The following is a 24,662-nucleotide window of genomic DNA, read 5'->3' as shown; positions in this document are numbered from 1 at the left end:
TCCAACTGTTTCTGGTAGACCTATAGTTCTGCAGGTTTTCTGTCCTCCGCCTTTTCTGACGTCAGACCAGGAGAAACTTAATTTGCTGTGCCCAGTTTGGGCTTTAGATGCTTACGTCCACAGAGCTGCCCTGTGGAGGAGATCGGAACAACTGTTCGTCTTTTTGGGTCACCTAAGAAAGGGTGTCCTGCATCTAGGCAAAGGATGAGCAAGTGGGTGGTCGAGGCCATCTCACTTGCTTATGGTTCGGCCCATCAGCCTTCACCTTTGGCTGTAAGGGCTCATTCCACCCGGAGTATGGCTGCTTCTACAGCTCTTCTTTCAGGAGCTTCTCTTCAGGACGTTTGTGATGCGGCAGGCTGGTCCTCACCGCACACTTTCGTCAGATTTTATTCCCTTGACCTTAGCTCCACTCCAGGGGCTCAGGTTCTCTCGTCGGTTTGTGTCTCCTGATGACACACGACGGGGATTTGGTCGTATGGGGATGTGGGTATTGCGTTCCCACTGCGATTACACGCAGCGGTAGTCCCTGAAGGGGAACGTCCCGGGTTACGTATGTAACCCTAGTTCCCCGAAGGGACGGACGCTGCGTGTCCTGCCATACTCTCGGCATCCCCTTGGGTCGCTGCTTCAGTAACTTTTAAGCTGGCGTATTGTGTGCTCAGGGGATATTTATAGCTTCCTGGTCGATGACGTCACTCGCCGTACGCTCATTCTCTCCATTGACTGATTTCATTCATGCTTCAGACGCGTCACGCTGAGGGCGTTCCCACTGCGATTACACGCAGCGTCCGTCCCTTCGGGGAACTAGGGTTACATACGTAACCCGGGACGATTTGCCAGGCGCGCGCCAGGAGCGGTTCATAGCCGAGGAGAGCAACGTTCTCGTCAGGGCCGTAAAACACAGAGAAGTGACATTGGGGATGGAGAAAGTTTGAGAAACCCACCCAAATTAACTTCTGTTAAACAGGCGTATGATAATTTGGGTAAATGTGTAAGCTACATGTATGCTTTTATAATAAATTGTCTATCTATCTATCTATCTATCTATCTATCTATCTATCTATCGTAATAATGTATGATTTGCAAAAATGAAAACTGCTGCTTAGATGAGAGAATCAAAGTGTATGCGCGTTGTGCACACGCTACATTGATTATGGCCAAGCATGCGCCCTTAAAATAGCATAATGAACAACGCGCAACGCGCCACTGACTTTAGACTAGGTTTTTTCTGGTCAGTGGCGCATTTGTTTTATAGAACAGCAAAATAGCATGAGGGAAAGTTTGCGCCGGAACACGCCGCCTCTTTGCGCTGAACCGCCCCGGGGAGCGCAAGTGTATTTCTTAGTTAACCGACGTGTGTCTGTGGAGGGAAAAGTCCGCTTTGCGCGGGTGCAAAATAGGAATGATACATGCGTCAGTGTACAAAGTCATTTGCGCCGAGTGCAAGATAGGGCCCTATATGTTCTATTGTATTCATTATATTCTATATTCTATGGTCTTGCATATTCAATACTAATGCAAGACTAGTCTTACATGTCACTATTTATAACACAGAGCGTTCATCCTTTGCTGGGATGCTTAAAAAAAATATTGGGGGCATAAATTAAGAGTATACCCACTTCTCCAGGCACCACTACATCACTGAATACGTGTGATGTGTGGTTTATATAAACTGCATAGGTAAAGTATAAATTAAAATGATTGTGACTGATGTGAAGGGGGAGGACAATTTACATTTGCGTCACGTTTAGTCAATAAAACACTTCCGCAAAGGATACATCTGTGTATCCTCACTCATAACTCCTCCGGAAGCCTCCTCACTCCATAAAGCAGTTCGTGTTTCTCGCTCGTTCTCGCTTCTCACGAGACTTTCTATTTCCAACTTACCGGGACGTTAGTCCCGATGTTGCAAGGTTGGTTTTCCGCCTGGGAACGCTAGGGGGAGCGGGGAAAGTCACCATTCTCTACAGAACAGGTTATTGAACCATTCAAATGATTTCTGAACGGTTTTATTAAGTTGAAAAATAGTTGCCAAGTGCCCCTTAAAGAGGCGTTTATCATAAAAAAAGATTAATCATAATACTAATATAAAGGTGTATGACATGGGTTCTGGTAGCCTGGCAAGCCAGACCTACATCAAGATGTTAGGTCTGGGAACTCACAATTGGCATACCTCAATCCGAGGGGCGGGATAAACTGTTGTCTTTCAAATTCACTCTGCACGCAATAGGACAGCGCTACAACCAACCAGAGCAACGAACGGCTGTGGATGAGTGAGTCCCATGCGTTTTCCCACCAGCGGAGCTAGTTCATAAACTTTTGCCGTATCCGGTCGTCAAAACTCCGAACACATCTTCCTTTTTTAAGAATGACTTAAGTGACGTTCTCTTAACTCCAAATCATCCAGAGTCGCGGCCAAAGCCGATTCGAAAGACCGCTGTTCGCCAGCTGCATCTTCTTTCTTTTCAAGTAGCAGGGAAATCACCTATGGAAATCACGCGGAACCGTCACAACTCTGTCGTCATTATGTTAAGCCCGCCCGCCGACTCTATACACGATGTGATTGGCCTGGCCAGTTTTTGGTCTTTCCAGCTCAAAAGTCTATGGAGAGTTGCTAGACCACACTTTGCTGCAAAATAATTTTTGCTGCCGCTAGGGTGCGTCTAGATTTCTAGGCTAGGGTTCTGGTATTTTAATTCTTAAAGTATAATTATTATACTTGAGGCAGTAATTGTTGGGGAAGTTCAACATAAGGAAAAATTAGTAGGTGATACAAGCATTTTTCACAAGCTGCTTCATTTATAGCTTTGGCTTTTTCCCTGTTAACTTGTATTTTGCCTATTATTTCATAACATTGTTAAGGGTTTCATTGGATGGTAATAATTCTAATGGTAGGCCTATATGAAGGCTGTCATTATCCCAGCCTGTGTTCCCCTGGTCTTGTGTGGACTGTTATGTTATTTCCTGTTCTGTGCCATGTTTTGTAGTCCTTTGTAGTTTTTCTTGCTGATTAGTCAAGGTGTGTCAGGGGTGGGAATCACAGGGTACGTCACGATACGATACACAGCTCACGATACCGATAATAACGCGATACAGCAATTCTGTGATAATCAATATATTGCTAGACAATCCTAGAATGATACATCAAGATATCGTTCTAACTAGGGATGCACAGAATCCAGATTTTAGGGGTTCGGCCGAATACCGAATCCACTGGTTAAGATTCAGCCGAATCCGAAACCGAATCCTACTCTCATCCAAAGTCCATTAACACATTAATGAAGTAAACAATGTCCACAGCAGTGTATTTTTCATTTTATTTTATTTTAACTGTAAAAAAAGAAAATAATAGGCAACATTATGCCAGGATGACAAGTGGGAAAAACTATTTTGACAATTACCATAGGCCTATGTTTACCCTATCTCAAGATCCAATCAATATCCAAAATATTAGCCTAACACAAATTTGTACCTGTGACTGTCCTTCCTTTGCCGTACCTGAAGTTGCTGTATTTTGGCTGCTGTCTGTAGATTCCTTCATGCACAACTCGTATTCTTTTGGATGTTTCATACGCAAATGTTTTAACAGCGGCGATGTTGTGTATTGTTTAGGGTCCTTGCCACCACGAGACAAATCGGCATTGCAAATTGAACATGTAGCTCGACTTGAATCGCCTTCTTTTGACTGAAAGTACTGCCAAACAACACTTTTTCTGATCACAAGTTTCATTTTCACTCTCTTACAGCCTACTGCATTCGAACGGTCCACCTACGTAAACACCTTCCCGTAATCAATGGGGGCGTGATGTTGACCAGCAAGCCTGGGGTTTGGTGGAAAAAAATTCTAAGGTTCGGCAGAAACCGAATCCCGTCAAAAAGCCCAATATTCATCAGAATCCGAAGCCGAATCCTGGATTCGGTGCATCCCTAATGAAAACAAAATGCCCGTAAAAAGGTTAAGTGTAGGCCTATAGGTTTTCTTTCTTTATTAAAGTCCAAACTGTTAGAAAACAGCACAAAAAGTTTTCAGTCTGTAAATTAAATATAACATTTTAAGTAAACTAAACATTTTATGCTTATACTTTTTAAAAGCTTAAACTTTTCTTTGTGTGTTAACTGACACATTTAACTGCTTATCGACTTTTTATATATATGTTTTATATAAACTTGGATAAAAATACATTTCAAAATTAACCAACCTCTTTTATTTAAACCTGGGAACATCTCAGTGTTTACCAGCTTCCTTAAATAAACCTGGGAATAGCGTTTATCAAAGGTTTATTTGAAAATTAAAAAAATGTGACAATATCAGCATTTCCCCCTAGCATTTTTGAGCGGATTCTTAAACACCTCTGATTGGCCTGTGTGTTCACACGCTCAACAGACATGTCTGTGATTGGCTACAATGATCAAAGCTTCCAAAAAATGTTGTAAATAGACATCTTTGACGCTTTTTACTGAGCACTTACACAGGTACACACGGGAGCGTTTAAAAGCAGGCGTCTATCAATGGATCCCTAATATATCCACTGATAGGCCGATCCGCTGATAGACGCCTGCTTTCAAACGCTCCGGTGTGTACCTGTGAAAGCGCTCGGTGAAGAACGTCAAAGATGCCCATCAATGGTATAAAAGCCGAAGTGAGTCCAGACTTTGGACATGGCTGGGGCATCTATTATTTTACTCACACTGTTGTCCGCCATTCCGTTAAAAACCTATTTTTCTTAGACTTAACTTATGTTCACGTTCCCCTCTTTCATGTGTTGAGTGCCACCTCGAGGAGCCATGAAGTAGCGACGCTTGGAGCAGGGAAATCTATTTAGAGCGCCTTATTTTATTAATTAAAATATCGATATTTGGTGCAATCGATTCTTGTATTGCACGGAGAAGGACAATATATCTCCCTAGCGATATTTTGGCCCACTCCTAGTGTGTCTTGTTTGTCAAGTACCCGTTGTGTATTTACCATTGTTTCCTGTGTTCCTTGTCAAGTCTTGTTCTTAATGGCAGTATGTTTGGTGTGCTCATTCAGTTCCTAGTTCTCTGGTTTTCTTGCTTGATTTGTTTGTTTATTTTTTGTTAATAAAATAACTGCATTTGGATCCAACTCTCCCTTGTTTTTTTGAGTTCACCAATTATTACAAAGGCACACAGGTATCTTTAAAATGCTTCTTTCTAAGCTTGGGGAAAAAAATAATTCATCATATATACATTACAGGTCCTTAATTCTAATTTTAGTCTGAGAGTGTTGAATAACATCACACCACTTTGGATGGAGATGCTAAGATAAAAATAATGGGATAAAATTCTAATAAGCCTAATTATCTTTTAATGAGTGGAGGTTATGGCACTGAATATGCTGTGTGTGTGTGTGTGTGTGTGTGTGTGTGTGTGTGTGTGTGTGTGTGTGTGTGTGTGTGTGTGTGTGTGTGTGTGTGTGTGTGTGTGTGTGTGTGTGTGTGTGTGTGTGTGTGTGTGTGTGTGTGCGCGCGTGTGTGTGTGTGTTTGTTGAAGCAGACAGCCTCAAAGAACTCTGGAAGTGACACCTTGCAATCACACCAAGCTTCTCCCTATTAACTACTGAGAGAAGTAATTAAGACCTGTTCCTCAAAGGACAAGCTGAGGTGATGGAGAAGGATGGAAAAGTACAAAGTAGTTCTGTTCCAAGAGCTGCCTCACAGCCAACAAAAGCAGCTAAAGCGGCATCCAATGGACATTGAGCCTAATAAACAACTGGTTTGGAATGCTCTGTGGGAAGAAACTTCATGCGCCACACAAATAGTGGACCGCATGCGAAACACACGGGAGACGCAAATCACAACTGAATACGTGTAGTGCCTACCCACTTTTTCAGCGGCCTAGAGAGCCTAGGTTTTACTTTAGATTACTTCATTCACAGTGCTTTGAAAGGGAGTGGTTTTGCAGTGATTTGCTCGCTACGATTTTCTGATTGGTAGACTTTTCTTTGCAGAAGCAAATTATTTTTTCACCAGGAATTCTACTGCTAAACACAATAATTCAGGCTTCAACAAACGCACATATCATCTATAGCTCATAATAGGTCAATCTTCAAAGGTTAAAGCTATCATTAAAAATCAATTTCCTTATGGAGAAAATGAATGAGACTTGCTTCCGGAAGCCAACTGTTGCAGACGACATGGGCAGAATGGCGCAAGATAATCTAATAAGCATAAATATACATGACACACACATTTTGAGCTAAATAGTTTTTAAAGGTGAAACGACAGAGAAACGTAACCTGTTTGTTTGAGTGGCCAGTCTGGTCTGGACGTAATAACATTTTTACAACATTATTAAGCAACATGGCAATAGTATACTTTTTTTTTTTTTTTATGTACATTGATTTCACTTTAAATAACTATAGTAAAAATGGCTAGTAAAAAATTGCAGCAGGTCAAATGTGAGACATATGTTGGGTCATTCCGTGTCAACTCAACCAGAGGTCCTCTGCTAAAAAAAAATATTTTGATCTTTTTTTTTCTGGTGAAAGAAATACATAATTGAAAAAGAAAGCCACAATATTAAAGGGGTCATATAATGCCATTTTTGTACAAGCTAATATGATTCTTTAGGGTCTAAATTAAAAGTTTGTAATATACTTTAATTAAAAATTCTCATTAGTATTGTAAGAAAACGTCTCAGGTTACGACTGTAACCATAGTTCCCTGAGAAAGGGAACGAGACGATGCGTCATCGACGCTTTGGGAACGCCCCCAGCGTGAATGCGTCTGAGCATCAATGTCAACTAGTCCAATGGAAAGAATGAGCGTCACGGGCGGGTGACGTCATGACCAGGAAGGCATAAGAGCACGTCCGGTGAAACGCGGCATTAGCTTCAAAAAGTCGAAGCAAGCCGATCACAGGGATGCAGGAAGTATGGCAGGGTGACGCATCGTCTCGTTCCCTTTCTCAGGGAACTATGGTTACAGTCGTAACCTGAGACGTTCCCTTTCGAGGGAACTCGCGATGCGTCATCGACGCTTTGGGAACGAGAATACCCAAAACGCCAGAATTCCAAGTACCTGAGTGTTAGTCTGTTGGAACTAAGCACTAAGCACCTGAGAACCTTTGGGCAGCATCCAGGTCCAAACTGTAAAACCTGACGAACGTGAGCGGTGAGGACCAGCCTGCCGCATCACATACGTCTTGAAGAGAAACTCCAAATAATTAGGCTTTAGAGGCCGCCATACCCCTCGTAGAGTGAGCTCTGACCACCAAAGGACACGGCTGGTCAGAGTACTCGTATGCAAGTGAAATAGCCTCAACTATCCACTTACTAACCGTCTGTTTAGAAGCAGGAAGACCCTTCTTAGGTGATCCAAAGCAAATAAATAACTGGTCGGACTTCCTCATTGAAGATGTCCGATGAACATAAGTATCCAGTGCTCGCACTGGACACAAGAGGTTCAGCCTTTCCTGGTCCGCAGATGTAAAAGGAGGACAGAAACCTGCAGCACAATAGGCCTCGGAATAATGGTAGGCACCTTTGGAACATATCCATGTTTCGGGTAAGAATGCCTTGGCCATCCCCGGTGCACTCAAGGCAGGTGGGGACCGAAAGGGCCTGAAGGTCTGACTCTAATAGGGACGAAATAGCTAGCAGAAAATAGTCTTAAAAGAAAGGAACTTCTCTGAGACCAAATCTAAGGGCTCGAAGGGAGCCCCAGATAGGCCTTCTAGAACTATTGCAAGGTCCCAAGCCAGCACCCTAGTGCAAGTTGCAGGCCTCAGCCTCAAAGTGCCACGAAGGAAACGAGTGATCAGGGGGTCTCGACCCAAAAATGTACTACCCACCAGGGCGTGGAAAGCCGCAATGGCCGCCACGTATACCTTAAGCGTGGAAGGACATAGACCTGATACAAAGCGTTCTTGCAGAAACTCGAATACTGTGTTTACTGAACAGTTAACCGGATCCCACTGACGCTGGTAACACCAAGAAGTGAAAAACTCTCGAAATAGTGAATATAGTTTCCTCGTAGCGGGAGCTCTGGAGCTTAGAATGGTCTCAACAACCTCGGTTGAGAGACCACTCTCTATGAGTTGGGCCCCCTCAGAGGCCAAACCCACAGTTTCCAAATCCCCTGCCGGGGGTGAAATATTGCATCCCCTGCCTGAGACGGAAGGTCTCTCCTGATCGGGACCTCCAAGGGAGGTCCGTCGAGGAGAAAAATTAGGTCCGCAAACCAAATTCAGCTCGGCCAGGGTGGTTCTACTAAATAGGCTTATTCCATCCTGGCGGAATCACTCCAGAACTCCTGGGAGCAGAGCAACAGGGGGAAATGCGTACAGACGTAGCCTCAGCCACGTCTGCACCATAGCAACCAGCCCCAAGGGGACTGGTTGAGTGAGGGATAACCAGAGTGGACAGTGCGTCGTATGCTGAGACGAGAACAAATCCACTTCTGCCTGGCCATAAAACTCCCATATTTGCTCCACCGCCTCAGGGTGGAGTCCCCTGGCCTCAGCCCCTGCCTCAACAGGGGGTCTGCTCCAATATTCTGGCCCCCCTGGAATATACACTGCCCTCAGACAGCGTAATTTCCTGAGGGACCAAAATAATAGGCCACCAACGTGTTGTCTGTGGGTCAAGAACCAGAGTTTCCTCCATATAACCAAGGCGCGGGGATACTGCCGCGTGATCTTGATCGTACAGAGTGGGTTTCCCCTCAGGGAGAACCCTCTGGTCCTGAGCCACCACTGTAAAGGTCTCACGTACAGCAGGTCAAAGGGTATCACATTGAACGCTGCTGCCCTGAGGCCTAACAGTCACTGTTTCAGAACAACACATGATGGCCCCTCAGGTCTGGGAGGAGATGTCTCAACGCATTGAAGACGACCATCATCTCTAGGCAATTCATGTGCCAAGCGAGATGATGACTCCTCCCAAGCCCTGAGCTGAGCGGCCTTCCAATACCGCTCCCCAGCCGGTGAGGGAAGCATCTGTCGAGATAGCAACTCGATGGCAAAGAGCTCCCAACACCGAACCCTGGGTTAAGAACCAGTGTTTCCTCCATATAACCAAGGCATGAAGGCACGGCCGCGTGATCTTGATCATACGAAGTGGGTTTCCCCTCGGGGAGAACCCTCTGGTCCTGCGCCACCACTGCAAAGGTCTCATGTACAGCAGGCCCAAAGGTATCCCGTTGGACGCTACTGCCACAAGACCCAACAGTCTCTCGAACTGTTTTACAGTGCGTGACTGGCCTAGCCTCAGCTCTTTTGTGGCTGTTAGGATAGCAGCTACACGAACGGGCGACAGAGTGGCCCGCATCGTCACTGAATCCCATACCACACCAAGGAAAGTGGTTCTCTGTACTGGAGAAAGCACACTCTTCTTGGCATTGAGCCTCAACCCCAACATCTGCATATGAGCGAGAACGACACCTCGGTGCCGAACCGCTAACTGTTCTGATTCCGCTACAATCAGCCAGTCATCTATGCAATTCAGAATGCGTATACACTGCAGCCTGGCGGGGCCAGAGCTGCGTCTATACACTTCGTGAATGTGCGGGGTGATAGAGCTAGACCGAAAGGAAGTGCCTGATACTGGTGTTCTTTGCCCCAAAGAAAACCTCAGGAACCTCCTGTGCTGAGGGAGGATGGAGATATGGAAGTATACGTCTTTTAGATCTATCGTGACAAACCAGTCCTCGGATCTAATTTGAGTCACGATCTGTTTGAGTGTCAGCATCTTGGACTTGAGTTCCAGCACCAAACACTCCAACAGACGAAGATCTAGTATGTGACGCTGCTCTCCATCCTTTTTTGGAACAATGAGATAACGACTGTAAAGACCCGACGCAATGTCGGGTGAGTACACCTGCTCTATAGCTTTCTTTGCTAACAGGGCCTTTACCCCTTGCTCCATTACCAGAGAGATTACCATTACCCATAGAGATATATTTGGCAGTAGCTTCCGCGCTGCCAGAAAATCTACCAAGGGAACCAGCCCCTCGAGGCTGGCCTCTGGTGTAATAAAGACAGCCAGTTCGGGGACCTGAAACATACTGGCAGGAACCACCCGAACTGACTGTTTTCGAACCCCCCTCAGAGGGCGCGAGTCCGACGCAATGTTGAGTTGACGCTGCGCCAGAAGCTCGCTGGAGAACGCTGTGCCCCGAAGCACCAAGGGTGGCGGGGTTGGCAGAACGGTCCCCTGAGGGCACAGAGATGGAAAGGGCACCGTATAATGAGGTGTACACCATTCCACCCCGGTTGGGGCTGCCCTCACCGGTCTGACGCCGTGGCGCCAGACCTTTTTCTTTTGAGCCGCAGCCTTCTCAGCATGAAGAACGGTCCTCGGATCCGGCTTCTGCTTTGAAGGCTTTGGCTGCTGTGTTGTGTATGAGAAACTAGCCGGCTGGAGCTGCTCACGCCCAGCAGCCCCAGTGGGTTGGACATAGCGAGGGAGAGATTATCTTGTATCTTTCTCCATGATTCCCATCAAATTGAGCCAGAGGTGTCTCTCAGTGACCACATTTCTTTGGCTGCCATCCCTGAGAGATAAATCTGAGGCCCGACGGAGTTCTCAAACCCCATCGGGCCAAACTCCCTCACTTCTGTCCAAATACCACAGCAGGTCAGCCTGATATGCTTGCAGCGCTGCTATAGTGTGCAAGCAGGCTCGTGCTAGACCCACTGTCATATATGCTTTTCCCACTAGATTAAAAAATAGTTTTCTTTAATGGTTTAGTGAGCGAAGCCGACGCCTTCAGGGACGATACTGAACCGGGAGACATAGCTCGCAAGTGTCTGTTCTACCCGGGGTATTGCCCCATAGCCATACTCTCTTAACCCCCAAATATCTGAATATACATGAATGTGGGGCTAAAAAATGAGTAAGGCTTTTTCCATGATCTAGACAGCTCGTTGTGCAGATCGGGAGAAATGGAAGGCCCCGTGATGGAGGTGGAAAAATAGAGGGAAGGAAACTCGTTCAATTTATTTTAAGGACGAGTGCCCCCTTATTTCTGCTGGCCATTAAATATTTAATTTATCTACAGCCTTAGTAAACACCTCCACCAGCTTATTATTATATATATATTTTTTTATATACATTCTTTATATATATACACTTTATTTTATATATAATATATAAACTATCATATATATATATATATATATAGGCTATATATAATTCTCATACGCTTGGGAAGAGATGGCAAATCCACTTCCCCCATGATTGTGTACACTTTCAATGCCCAGCACATCTACCTCCTCGGAGGTAGAGCACTGAAGCATTGATTTCTCTCCCCGGGCGGAAGAGACCGCAGCGCGGGCTTCCGAGACCGGAGAGAGAGCACTGGATCCCTCGTGGAAAGGGAGGAGATAAGATCCGCGGACCCGTCTCCAACCCCGTAACGAGATCCTATTCGCGATCCACAGGAATGCATTCTCCGCGCTGCCTCGGCAGACGCGTGTCCTGCACCCCGAGGATCGCGAGCCTGGCCACTTTCCTCGAAAAGTGACAGGCGGGAGTGGAGCATGCGAAGCGAAAGCTTCTCACAATGTTGCAATCAGCCCCCTCGGAGGCTGATACCGCATGCTCCACTCTCAAACAAACTACACAAAGCTCGTGTGTGTCCCCACCCGTTAAATAACGCGGGCAGGGAGAAGCACAGAGTTTGTAAAGTTGTTTCGCCATAACTCTTCCCAATAATATCGAACAGACAACAATAAATAAACAGAGACAGAGTAACACAGATCGCTTGCTGAGACACAGAAGCTAATGCCGCGTTTCACCGGACGTGCTCTTATGCCTTCCTGGTCATGACGTCACCCGCCCGTGACGCTCATTCTTTCCATTGGACTAGTTGACATTGATGCTCAGACGCATTCACGCTGGGGGCGTTCCCAAAGCGTCGATGACGCATCGCGAGTTCCCTCGAAAGGGAACACTTATTTTACCTGGTCAAAAACAGCTCTGTTTTCAGCACGCCGTTTCAGTGCATATGACTTTAAATGATAATGAGCTTCGCTCACTCCGCCCCTCTGTTCTGTGCGTACACCGTTTGTAACACAATAACACAATAACCATAACGCGTTGTTCAGTATAAACGTGGGATTATGAATTATATTGAGAACGTCGTACATAGAAAACATGCCGTAATGTACCCTGAGTGTAAACTTAGACGCATTCATTGTGAAGCGTGCAGCTAGCGATTTGCAAAGATTAATATAAAGATTAATATAAAGATTAATAAAACGTTACACGCACTTCAGTTCTTCTGGAGGTTCAGCAGGAACACATATCGTTGGTACCGATCCTTTATTCAGGAGCAGCTTCTTAGCAAAACCAGCTTTATACTGACCCTCGTTTATAAAGCAGTCTGGTGTGTGAAATGATTCGCGCAAACATGAAAGCATTGACGTTGCTCGTGGGGAATATTCTCTTCGAAAACAAAACTCAGCCACTGCGTCTTCAGCGGTTCGGATTTAGGAACATTAAAATGACTGCTGTGTTCGTTATTACGCAAGAACAGAACAACACAATCGCTTAGACGCCATTCTGCTCATAGACAGTGCTCCAGCATATCAACAATGACCGCGCCGGTCCCCGCAGACTATGATTGACAGCTCGCTCACGAGCGAGGGCGGGTCTGTGTTGAAACGCTGCTGTCAATCAACAATCGTGGGAGGGACTTCCGACCGTGTGACGTCACACGGTCGAACGGCTTGATTTGAGGCAGGGGAAAACATACAAGGAGATTAAAAAAAAAAACAATGGATGGATTTTTATCATTTTATGATGGTTGTGTACAGGCACTGCCAACACACATTTCAGTACAATCAACTTGTAAATGTGCATGTACCATTATATGACCCCTTTAAATGTCGTATATTTACTGAGTAATCCATTGTTTTGTCGAGGGGGGTCATGACAATTTTCACATGAGATTTGGAGCCAAATTACAGGGGGGTAAAAATCACTTTAGAAAGATGGCAGCATCATTATTTTATTTTTACACAAAGATTGATAGATCTATTAGTAAAATCAGTTTACTTAAGTAATCTTTGTGGCATTATATGCCAACAGTGACAGTTCAAAGATGGGGAAAAGCACTTCTTGTGTTTTCTGCCTGAAATTTGCATGCCTGTGAGTTAACTCAAGAAGTATTAAAGATATCTTAATATCCTTTTATATTTTGGTTAACAAACTTTTCTTTTACTATCCATATGTTGAGGCCCTATATGGTTCAATTCCAAAGTTATTTGGATCTCAATATGGTTCTAAGAGTAAACTGTTGAATTTTACACATTTTCATTGGCCAAAACCCACTGGGTCACTCTGCATGCAGCTGATACTTTTTTTTCTTTTAAAGAGGACTATCTGAACAACAAATAATGTTGAAACTAGAAATGTATATCGTTTTTTTCTATCAGCACAATTGCATAGAACATACCTGTCTGAGTGCCATAAATACTCTTTTTCCAAAGTTTGCGTGCCTGTCACTCAAAAAGTATTAAAGATATCTTAATATCCTTCTATATTCTTAATCTTAATAAACTTTTCTTTTGGAATCATAATTTTTAAGGACCTATATTGTTCAATTACATAGATATGGGGATCCATGTGACTCCATGTTCAAATAGGTTTCCCATTTTCAATGGTCAAAAACCAAAAGTGGGTAACTTTTCATACAGCTGATACTTATTGTGTTTAAAGGGGAATGTCTGAAGAACAAATAATACTGAAACTAGAAATGTATCCAGTTTCCCTTTTATCAGTATAACTGCATTCAACATCCCTCTCTGAGAGCCAACATTTCTGAATAATTTAATTCTGAATAATTTAATGTTTACTGATCCCTTTTCAATAAAGTAGGTATTGGGATGTCGACGTGGTACATATAGTTATACTGCGCATTTTAACTCTTGGTAGTTTCAGAAGCTGTTAAAATGAACAAAATCCCTTCTTCCAAAACTGATTAAAATAAAGATTATAATAAGGACACTTTTGAGAGTAAGTTAATGTCCCTCAACTTGACCATTTCAGTGGATGTTGGCACTCAGAGGGGCATGTTGTATGGAATTGTTTTGATAGAAAAAAACGAGATACATTTCTAGTAACATTATTTTTTGTTCAGATATTCTTCTTTAAAAGAAAAAAGTATAAGCTGTATGCAAAGTGACATACAAAAAAATGTGTTCAATTGATCAATTTACTCATAGAGCAGCACTAAGGTACTGGTACTGAAATATATAGTGCCTTTAAAATGAAGATACCAAAAGAAATGTTTGTTAAAAACCAAAATATAAAAAATATATTAAGATATCTTTAATACTTCTTGGGCCCTATCTTGCACTCGGCGCAAATGACTTTGTACACTGACGCATGTATCATTCCTATTTTGCACCCGCGCAAAGCGGGCTTTTCCCTCCACAGACACACGTCGGTTAACTAAGAAATACACTTGCGCTCCACGGGGCGGTTCAGCGCAAAGAGGAGGCGTGTTCCGGCGCAAACTTTCCCTCATGCTATTTTGCTGTTCTATAAAACAAATGCGCCACTGACCAGAAAAAACCTAGTCTAAAGTCAGTGGCGCGTTGCGCATTGTTCATTATGCTATTTTAAGGGCGCATGCTTGGCCATAATCAATGTAGCGTGTGCACAACGCGCATACACTTTGATTCTCTCATCTAAGCAGCAGTTTTCATTTTTGCAAATCATACATTATTACGATAGATAGATAGATAGATAGATAGATAGATAGATAGACAGATAGATAGATAGATAGATAGATAGATAGATAGATAGATAGATAGATAGATAGATAGATAGATAGATAGATAGATAGATAGATAGATAGATAGATAGATAGACAGATAGATAGATAGATAGATAGATAGATAGATAGATAGATAGATAGATAGATAGACAGATAGATAGATAGATAGATAGATAGATAGATAGATAGACAATTTATTATAAAAGCATACATGTAGCTTACACATTTACCCAAATTATCATACACTGTAAAAAAAAATCCTAATTTTACAGAAAATAACTGTGATTTTTTGACGATCATTTTCTTTCATTTTAAATTGTACTCAAAACACTGTAAAATTACAAATAATATCTGTCAAATAAAAATTCAGCTGTTATTTTAGGTATTGTGACATTAATGACAAATTGCAGTAATTCACATTTTTTTATACAGGAAATTGATTGTATTTTTCATACAGTATTTTTTCTGTTTTCTTAAATTACATAAAAATGTATGTAAAATTACAAATATAATCTGTAATTAAACAGTAACAAAACAGTTAAATGATAAAACGGTCAAATGACTGGCAGCCCCCAAAAAACTGTAACATTAAAGTAAAAAATCCTAAATTAAATAAACTGAAAAACACTGTAATAATTCAGGATATACCTGTAAAATAACAATCATATACCTTCAGTGGAAAAAAAAATCGTAAAAAAAGGGTCAAATGACTGGCAGCTACGGCTGCCAAACAAAAACCATAAAATTAAAGTAAAATCTTCTAATTCAAATAAAACAAAAAAACACTGTTATTTCACAGGTATTTCCTGTATTATTATGATCATATCCCTTTATTGTAAAAAAATCGTACAAAAAGGGTCAAATGACTGGCAGCTACGGCTGCCAAACAAAAACCATAAAATTAAAGTAAAATCTTCTAATTCAAATAAAACAAAAAAACACTGTTATTTCACAGGTATTTCCTGCATTATTATGATCATATACCTTCATTGTAAAAAAATCGTAAAAATAGGGTCAAATGACTGGCAGCTACGGCTGCCAAACAAAAACCATATAATTAAAGTAAAATATCCTAATTTAAATAAAGTGTCAAAAACTTTAATAGAAATGTGATGTCACCATGATTGAGATCAGTGTTTGCTTTAGTTGGGCTCATGACTCTTGAGTTTCAACATTACTTTTTCTCTGGTTGCTTTAACTGTGTTTTGATGCACATTTATTATGGCAATAATTGCAAGAGAAAATATAAGATGATCTTGGTCATTTATTGATGATTTTATATTCATCATATGATGATCTGATTCATTTATATAACAGTCAAATCTCTATTGGCTGTGAATACATTATATATAGATGGACTTTAGTGTTATAAAAAGTTATACTTTTTTCACATGATTTGTTGAAATATTGTGGGATCAGTATTAATGCAATCTCAAATTAAAAAAAATTTATATATTCTACATACATTTTTTTGAGTTGGCTTATGTTGTTAGGAGAATGGAGACATCAAGAATCAACATATGAATCTCAACAATGGTGACTATCAACAAAGCCTTTTTGTGACTTTATAATAGGTCAGAATTTTTTTTCATTGTCACCATTGTTGAGATTCATACGCTAATTCATGATGCCTGAGTGAGTCTGTATGATCCTGTCAAAACATTTTTTGCATAATGACTGCATAAAATCTTATATCAAAGCATTGTAGGATCTTCCGTAGCAATACTGGCATTCTAAATTAACAATTAACATTTTACAACTTATTCAGTCATTAAAAAGTCATACCAATCAGGTGGTATCAATACAGCAGACAACTGCTTGATGAATATTATCACTATTAAGTGACCAACATCATCTGATCTGAGTTTCTCTCGATTTCCTACAATAAGAAATATGCATCAAAGACATGCACAGTTAAGAGAAAAACTAATGTTAATATATGAAGGGTCAAGAGCCCAACTAAAGCAAACACTGACCTCTATCATGGTGACATCAAACTTTATTATTTTCAATAAAATATCAACTTCTAAACCTCTGTTATTTCTCAATAGGAATGTTAGTATGAAAGAAGTCTGGATTGTAATAAGTGAAGATGCTGAGATCTTGAGAGATCTGTTAGTGTTTAATGTTCTGTTGGGATGTAAAGTGTTTCTGTATGGTGTGTTTTGTGTGTCACCATTGTGTTGAAGAGTAGAGCCTGAGCTTCAGTCCAGGATGAGCAGAGAAACACTGATGAAATGCTGTGTGTTGCTTTATTTAACAGACAGTAACTGTGTAGTTACTGATGACATATAATCAGTAAATCATGCGTGTAGTTTATAGCAAGATTTTACTTTTTACAGTGAATATGTTTTTTAGTACAAATTCAGTAAATATATATATATATGTGAAAGAACAGTGTTTCTGTTAAAAAGCTTAATGAAGATTTCTGCAATAGTATTTATTATTTAAATTAGGATATTTTACATTCATTTTATGGTTTTTGTATGGCAGCCATTGCTGACAGTCATTTTACCTTTTTTTCACAGTGAAGGTATTTGATCATAATAATTCAGGAAATAACTGTAAAATAACAGTGTTTTTCTGTAAAACATTTAAGGACAAAGTTTGGAAAAGTTTTTTGCACTCAATTTAAATTAGGATATTTTACTTTATTTTTACGTTTTTTGTTTGGCAGCCGTAGCTGCCAGTCATTGACCGTTTTTTTACGATTTTATTTTTTACAGTGTACGCCTGTTTAACAGAAGTTAATTTGGGTGGGTTTCTCCATCCCCAATGTCACTTCTCTGTGTTTTACGGCCCTGACGAGAACGTTGCTCTCCTCGGCTGTGAACCGCTCCTGGCGCGCGCCTGGCAAATCCGCCGTTATAATAGGAATCCGCTTTAGAACAAGTGCGCCTGCTCTTAAAGGGAATGTGAGATGGCGCTCTGATTGGTTTATTTCACGTTACGCCCAAACCACACCAATGAATAATGAAGCTACTTCAGACCAACCCCTTTTAGATTTGCGCCAGGCGTAAGAGGCATTTATCCCGCCGGGAAAATAGCAACAGCGCCGGGATCCGCCCACAAAGTTACTTGCGCTTTGCGCTTTGACACTTGCGTTTCAGATCGTTAAAATAGGGCCCCTGGTGTTACAGGCAAGCAAACTTCGGTCAAAAAACACAAGTGTTTTCCTGTGTTTGAGTGTTTGAACTGTCACCGTTGGCATGTAATGCAACAAAGATTGCTAAAGTAAACAGATTTTATAAATAGACCTATACCAATATCTGTGCAAAAATAAAATAAATATGCTGTCATCTTTCTAAAGTCATTTTTCCCTCTGTAATTTGGCCCCAAACTTGTCATTTGGACCCCCATCTAAATAGTGGGTTACTCAGTAAATATACATCCACGACATTTAAGCTTTCATCAATATTTATGTTTGTCTTTCTTCAGAAAAAAAATTATAACAAAATCGAAAATTTGAGCCGGGGAAGTTTCCAAAATGTGGTTGATTTGACATGGAGTGACCCTATTGTGACCTGGTGAAGAGCGTTCAGTTCAGCTGTGAGAAGACTTCCATGACTACATGAAACATTGCAATCCACAAGCTTTCAATACAAGATAATTACTGATCTAGGGAGCAACAGGACTGGAATTAACAGGGATTGTGAACATGGGGTGCATCAATCTTGCGTCAAAAGTTTCTCCCATAGGCCCACTGCTGTTGATTTTTCTCTATCTCCCTGTCTTCAATGAGAGGGAAGGTATATCAATACCAAGTCGATTCCCCTACTGCAAGGGTGTGGGACACAGTGTTGGAAGTCCTAAATTGTTTCCAGCTTGAACAAGGACGTCCGCAAGAGCTCCTGTTTGTCTCTAAGCGTCAGCATTAACAAGTGAATCAATTACAGGGGCTATATGTTCCCCCAGGATGTCAGTAGGAGGACATACAACTAGAAGTGCACCTAACCAGAGAAAAGTGAAATTGCAAAATCACAGGCAGGCTTCAAAGAGTACTTTTGTTGTTCCAGCTATTAAACCGCAAAAAGCTTTGTGAAATCAGTATAAATTTGTGATTGTTATATTTTCTTTGTTGTTTTATAAGTAAAAAAATTAAATCCCTTTATTGATTTTTTTTTCACTACTAATAAAAAAAAAAAAAAAAATCAAAATACATTTCAAGACCACACCAGAAATGCCAAAACATTCATTTGTATTTTTTGCCATTAGTTTATCTATTCATTTTTAACAAGACAAGAAATAAACTGAAGTCTCTTTCATATTTCATGTTCAAATTAATTTCCCCCCATGGCTAAACACAGCCAGTGGAGCTGTGAAGTATTCATTCATTTGAATATCTGGCAACACATAAGTCTTGCTGTCAAAGGCAATTGACACACAGGTACTTTGCTATGAGTTTCAAATCCAAGAGACATGAAATCCATATTTATGCTGGATATTCTTATTGTGTTTATTCCAGGAAACAAGCATAATGGAGCAGTCATTTCAATATTTACTAGCAAGCCTGTCATGTGACAGAACATATTCTCATTGATATTTCTGAGCAGTAAATATGACTTGAAGTAGCACATAGGCCTGTAATAAAATAATATGCAATGTAATCCCACAGGTCCTCTGAGAGATCACATACCGTCAATGTTGGGCAAGCTATTGGAAAATGTAGTGAGCTAAGCTAGCAGTTACTCTACATTAAATGTAGCTTTACTACACTGTAGCTATACCCTGGGAAATGTAGCAAGCTAAGCTGCAGCAATATGGCAAAAGTAGTTTACTACATCTAAGCTATTTTTTAAAATTTCATTTTTATATTGAACCAACTTCATTCTGAGTCAATGCTATTTCAGTGATCAATAAAACTGTCAGTCAAACAGATAGACAGGCGAAATTTGTCAGTTCAATTGTTTATTCAACTGTTCCAAACCAATTTGGCAACAAAAAATAAATAAATAACAAAATCATAACTATATAAAACTATACCAAAACCAGGTCTCGAGTGTGTGCATCTTTCCATTAAGTACATTTCTCACGTGTCAGCCCAAGGATTGAGATCGATTGAGATTGGTACGTGATGTCACCATCTGGAGCAGAAGGTGGTAATGCATCAAAAAGCTGGTTTAGGGCCCTATGAAATCCGTTTTATTTTTTCCCACATTCAAAATTCAGTTTTTTTTTCCGTTTAAAATTTTCTGTATTCTGTTTTTTTGGACTCATTTTAATGGTTAAATTAAATTTTAGTAATCAAAAAGCATGTCTAATTAATTGAAATCATTAAACTTATACAATTTAACAATAATTTATAATAATAATAAAAAAAATACATTTTTAGGGCACTATGAAATTGTCACGGTTCATGAATTCGCTGTTTTCTTCATGTTTCGTGTAATTGTTGTTATGTGTGTGTGAGCGTGTGTGAGTGGGCGTTACCGCTCGTTCCGCTGATCAGCGTGCCAGCTGATCTCATTCTCTGCACCAGCTGCTGCAAATCAACTCTCCTATTTATACTCATCACACTCTCCTCTCTTTGTCAGATCGTTGTTTGGTGTTCACAGTGTTTGTTCCTCGCGTGTCCTGTCTGCAGTCCTGGTCCGGTTCGAGTTCCTGTTCAGTGTCTTCTCGATTTTCGTCTCGTCTGGATGTTCACCTGCACTTGGATTCACGACCAGCACTCTTCACCTGCACGCTGACCATCTAGTCCCTGCGCCACCAGCCCACCCGTGTTGCTTGGACATTGTTATTTTTTCACCCTCTCAATAAAGAGTTACTTGCATCATTGCTTCCGCTTGTGATTGTGACAGAACGATCTGACCAAGAATGGAAGCAGCAAGTGAAGCCTCCTCTTCCTTGGAGGAATTCGTCAAGACCAGCATTGCACGGATGGATTCCCAGGAGAGGCACATGAGTGAGTCGGGTCGGGCTATTCAAGCTCTTGTGGCGCAGGTGTCCGAGCTCACCCAGCAATTCCAACTTATGCGAGCTCCCACTGCGCCACCCACACCGTCTGCTCCCCCCATACCACCAGAGAGCGTCTCCCAGTCAGAGCCCTGCCTACCTGTTCCTGAGCCTTACAACGGTGAGCCGAATTTTTGCAGAGCATTTCTAACACGCTGTTCGATGCACTTTTCTCTACAGCCCAGGACCTTTGCTAATGAACGAAGCAAGGTCGCATTTGTGCTCACGCTACTGACTGGGAGGGCAGCACTATGGGGGACGGCGGTGTGGGAGAACCAAGATCCATGCTGCGCCTCGTTCCAGACACTCGCCGCCGAGATGAAGAAGGTTTTTGACCGTGCGGTCGCAGGAAGAGAAGCGGCTCGGATTCTCGCAGACCTCAAGCAAGGCAAAAGATCTGTATCTGATTACTCTATCGAGTTCCGGACGTTGGCGGCTGAGTGTCAATGGAACGAGGAGGCGCAATGGGACATGTTCCTGCATGGGCTGGCTGACCGCGTCCAAAGAGAGATTTATGCCCTGGACTTACCAACTACTCTCAATGGACTGATCGAATTGGCACTTCGTGTGGATTCCCGACTTTCCCGAGTCGAACGTAGGAGGTTACCCGCTCGGATGTCTGGAGCAGTGGAGACCCTGCGTACCAGCGGCGGAGACGCGGTCAGCCCCGTCTTCGATCAGGAGCCCATGCAGGTCGGGCGAGCTCGGCTTTCCCGGGAGGAGAAGGAAAGGCGGAGATCCAAAGGCCTTTGCCTTTACTGTGGCACAGCGGGACACTTCGCGTTCAACTGCCCGGTAAAAGGGCAAGCCCGGCAGTAAATTTGAGGCTACTGTCGGGTGGGATCTCCGCTGAGAAGACCTCATCAACATCTACGCTCCTCCCGGTAAGACTAGGATGGTCAACCCACACTCACAACTGTCGAGCACTACTGGACTCTGGGGCGGAAGGTAACTTCATGGACTACACATTCGCACTAAAGATTCAGGCCCCCCTTCTGCCTCTCACCCGTACCATCGCAGTTCACGCTCTTAACGGTCAAGCGCTTCCCACCATTTCATTCACTACTGAACCCATCACACTCAGCGTGTCTGGCAATCACACTGAAACCATTACCTTTTACATTCTGGACTCCCCTCTTGCACCCGTTGTTTTAGGACACCCCTGGCTCATCAAACACAACCCCAAGATAGACTGGCAGCAGAGATCAGTTTCTGAGTGGAGCAGTAAATGTCATGAGTCCTGTCTTGTGTCTGCTTGTCCGTTTGTTTCTGTCTCTTCGTTTCAGGAGGAAGCAGTGGATTTATCAAACGTGCCCACGGAGTATCTAGACCTGAAGGTGGTGTTCAGTAAGTCTCGTGCTGCTTCTCTCCCTCCACATCGTCCCTATGACTGTGCTATAGAGTTACTGCCGGGTACGTCTCCGCCTTAGGGCAAGTTATATACACTTTCTGTTCCAGAAAGAGAGGCTATGGAGAAATACATTTCTGATTCTCTAGCAGCTAAGTTCATCCGTCCCTCCTCTTCTCCAGCGGGGGCGGGGTTCTTTTTTTGTGGGGAAGAAGGACAGATCCCTGCGACCTTGTATTGACTACCAGGGGCTGAACAGCATCACGGTAAAGAATACTTATCCTTTGCCGCTGATGTCTTCAGCCTTCGAGAGGTTGCAGGGAGCGTCGATCTTCACGAAATTGGATTTACGTAATGCTTATCATTTGGTTCGCATCAGGAGGGGGGATGAGTGGAAGACTGCTTTTAATACCCCCAGGGGGCACTTTGAATACTTGGTCATGCCTTTCGGCCTGTCCAACTCCCCAGCAGTCTTCCAGGCACTCGTCAACGACGTGCTGCGAGATATGGTCGATCAGTTCATATATGTCTACCTGGATGACATATTGATTTTTTCTTCTTCTCTCCAGGAACACGTGCAGCACGTTCGACGAGTGCTTCAGAGGCTGCTAGAGAATGGGCTTTTTGTCAAGGCGGAGAAATGCGCTTTTCATGCACAGTCTGTTCCCTTCTTAGGGTATATTGTGTCGTCTGAGGGTATGCGTATGGATCCTGAAAAGGTTAAGGCTGTGGTAGATTGGCCAAATCCAGATTCCCGTAACGCCCTACAGCGGTTTCTGGGGTTCGCCAATTTTTACCGGCGGTTCATTCGCAATTTCAGCCAACTAGCCTCGCCTCTGACCGCCTTGACCTCCCCCAGAACTGCGTTCAGGTGGTCAGACGCAGCTGAGGCTGCGTTTGCCAAACTGAAAGGCCGCTTTGTTTCAGCCCCCATCTTGGTTACCCCTGATCCATCACGTCAGTTCGTGGTGGAGGTTGATGCGTCAGAGGTGGGGGTAGGTGCAGTGTTATCCAAACGTTCCCCTACAGACGACAGAATGCATCCGTGCGCGTTTTTGTCTCACCGTTTGTCTCCTGCCGAACATAATTATGACATTGGTAATAGAGAGTTGTTGGCAGTCAAGTTAGCGTTGGAGGAATGGCGCCACTGCTTAGAAGGGTCGGGGGTACCTTTTATCGTCTGGACCGACCATAAGAATCTGGAATATATTAGAACCACTAAAAGACTGAACTCTAGGCAGGGTCGGTGGGCACTTTTTTTCGGACGTTTTGACTTTACTCTCTCGTACCGCCCGGGTTCTAAAAACATAAAACCCGATTCTTTATCACGCATTTTTGACCATTCCGATCGCCCGTCTACTCACGAGTGCATTTTTCCAGAGACCTTAATTATCTCTACACTCACATGGGAGGTCGAATCGAAGGTCAAGAAGGCCTTACAAGGGGTAACGCCTCCGGTCGGTTGTCCACCGAACCGGTTATTTGTGCCAGAGGGATTACGGTCTGAGGTCATTCAGTGGGGGCATTGTTCCAACGTGGCTTGTCATCCAGGAGTTAGTCGCACTACATCTTTAGTCAAGCAACAATTCTGGTCGCCACGTATGGCTCGAGACGTTCACAGTTTTGTTTTGGCTTGCTCAGTTTGTGCCACTGGTAAGACTTCCAATCGACCCCCAGATGGGCTCCTTCAACCGCTGCCAGTTCCTTCGAGACCCTGGTCCCATATCGCTCTAGATTTTGTCACCGCCCTCCCACCCTCTCAGGGTAACACGGTAGTTTTGACCGTGGTGGACCGGTTCTCGAAGGCGGCCCACTTTATTCCCTTGCCCAAATTACCCTCAGCCAAGGAGACAGCGTTAACAGTCGTTAACCACGTCTTTCGGTTACATGGCCTCCCGATGGACGTGGTTTTGGACAGAGGACCCCAATTTGTGTCCAAATTTTGGCAAGAGTTTTGTAAATTACTGGGTGCGACTGTTAGTCTGTCCTCAGGGTTTCATCCCCAGAGCGATGGCCAAACTGAGAGAGCCAACCAGGATTTGGAGAGAACGTTGCGATGTCTGGTCTCCAAGAATCCTTCCTCATGGAGCCAACAACTGTCAATGGTGGAGTACGCCCACAATTCGTTACCAGTGTCATCTACGGGCCTATCTCCGTTTGAGTGTAGTCTAGGTTACCAGCCACCAATTTTTCCTAGTCTGGAATCCGAAGTCGCGGTTCCCTCCGCTCACGCTTTCGTCCAGAGGTGTCATCGCACTTGGACTAGAGCCCGTGAGACTCTACTCCAAGTGGGAGCGCGCACCAAGGCCAAGGCCGATCGCCACCGGTCTAGACCTCCCGTATACGTCGTCGGTTCCAAAGTGTGGCTTTCTACCAAGAACATTCCTCTCCGCTCCGTTTCTAATAAGCTTGCTTCCAAATTCATTGGCCCGTTCACTGTCACCAAAATCATTAGTCCGGTGGCAGTCCGCCTCAATCTTCCTCCAGTGTACAGGAGAATTCATCCCGTTTTTCATGTATCCAAAATTAAACCCGTTTTTCACTCTCGCATTAATCTGCCTGCCCCGGTTCCTCCACCGCCGCGACTCGTAGAAGGGGAACCAACA

Source organism: Rhinichthys klamathensis, unplaced genomic scaffold, assembly GCF_029890125.1.
Source record: "Rhinichthys klamathensis goyatoka isolate OS25496 unplaced genomic scaffold, OSU_Roscu_1.1 h1tg000127l_1, whole genome shotgun sequence".
In the NCBI taxonomy this organism is placed as follows: Eukaryota; Metazoa; Chordata; class Actinopteri; order Cypriniformes; family Leuciscidae; genus Rhinichthys; species Rhinichthys klamathensis.
This window is presented reverse-complemented; position numbering follows the sequence as displayed.